Below are 1481 nucleotides of genomic sequence, written 5' to 3' on the forward strand. Positions count from 1 at the left end.
ACAAGAGCTCAACACAAAACTGCACCTGATATCACCTTGCGATTGACATGACCACTACGACAAAAGGCTTGTGTTTGAGCTACATCTATATAGTTTGAATTAATCAATCTGTAAAATACATATGGTCAAAGTCAACTCTATAGTCAATTTCAAAATATGTGCCAGACATGAGGAATCGAAATTACGTTTATCTCCGACCCACGGTGCAGAACAAAAGGATGAAAATTAGGTAAAATAAGATAAGGAATATTTATTTAAGGTAAATAAATGTCAATGTGCAATATGATCTACATTATTTACAATATGTGCACATATCACATCTTCATGGTGATCGTCACATTGAATACTTTCCAATTTACTTTGTAACAAATAGATGTAGCCTATGTCTTCGTTGATATTTTCTGTATATGATGACCATGTCCTCCCGCAGTATCTGCTAATACATAGTCGAGCTTTGGTTCATGTTTCATCCGAGCATTTTCTACTTACCCCTTCAGTTTTCCTCTGAGCGTATGAAATGTGCTCTCCTAGCACATCTCCTGTTTCTTTTTCTGATTTCCCTCGGGAGGGCCCTGTGGACCTCATCATTCTTCTTCCTCTTTTGTTATGTCCTTGCCTCTCTAAACCAATACACACTTGTTGAGGAAGACTAAGCAGAGATTCGCTTACACAAACATTGCCTTACCTGTGTCCTCTTACCCGAAAGGACTTTAAAACATGGATGTTTGTTGATGTTCCGTGGTTTTGAAAAAAGAGTGGGAGGTGGGGTAGCTCTCTGACAGACATGGGTATTAAAAATAGCACAGCATCTACACAGAGCATGCACAAGTGCAGAAAAAGACTGCAATATCATCATTCATTTTTGAGGGATCCAAGAAATGAAACTGCCTATATGCTTAAGTTAATCTTGAGTAAGTGATTTGTTGAAAGTCTGCACATCGCCGTCAGTGGATATGATGTTGCTGGAACACCAAATACCAAAGCAGCCACCAACAAGCCAACAGTGGGGGAAGGGCATTACCCTCTCTGCCAGGGTGCATGAAAGGCTCATAATAACACCAGCATTCAGAAGCAGATATGAAACATGTCATGTGTCATCTTCTTAACCGGAGATACAGCTTATTCAGTGACAAAATAAAGAAAAAAGTTTCTGAAAAGACAAGGCATGCTTATATTAAAGCTACCCTGTTCATGTTAAAACTACCGTCAGAAAAGGATAGATCGCCCATTTAAAATCCTAAATTGCAATACTTTAGTGGTGCTTTCGTAAGTTTCCTTGCTCTGCAAGTTTCTCAAATGACAAGTAAACATACATTTCCTTTTCAGTCTCCAAGTATGAAAAGGAAAAATCAAGTAGAAAAACTCCACATGGGTTATATTTTGATATGTGACAAAAGCAATCAGAGTCTGCGACGTCTAAAATAAACAGTTATATATAAAACAGAATTAAGGTGTTCTCTGGTTTTGAAGGCGGTCTTGCT

The sequence above is a fragment of the Gadus macrocephalus genome, chromosome 11, assembly GCF_031168955.1.
Source record: "Gadus macrocephalus chromosome 11, ASM3116895v1".
Taxonomy (NCBI): domain Eukaryota; kingdom Metazoa; phylum Chordata; class Actinopteri; order Gadiformes; family Gadidae; genus Gadus; species Gadus macrocephalus.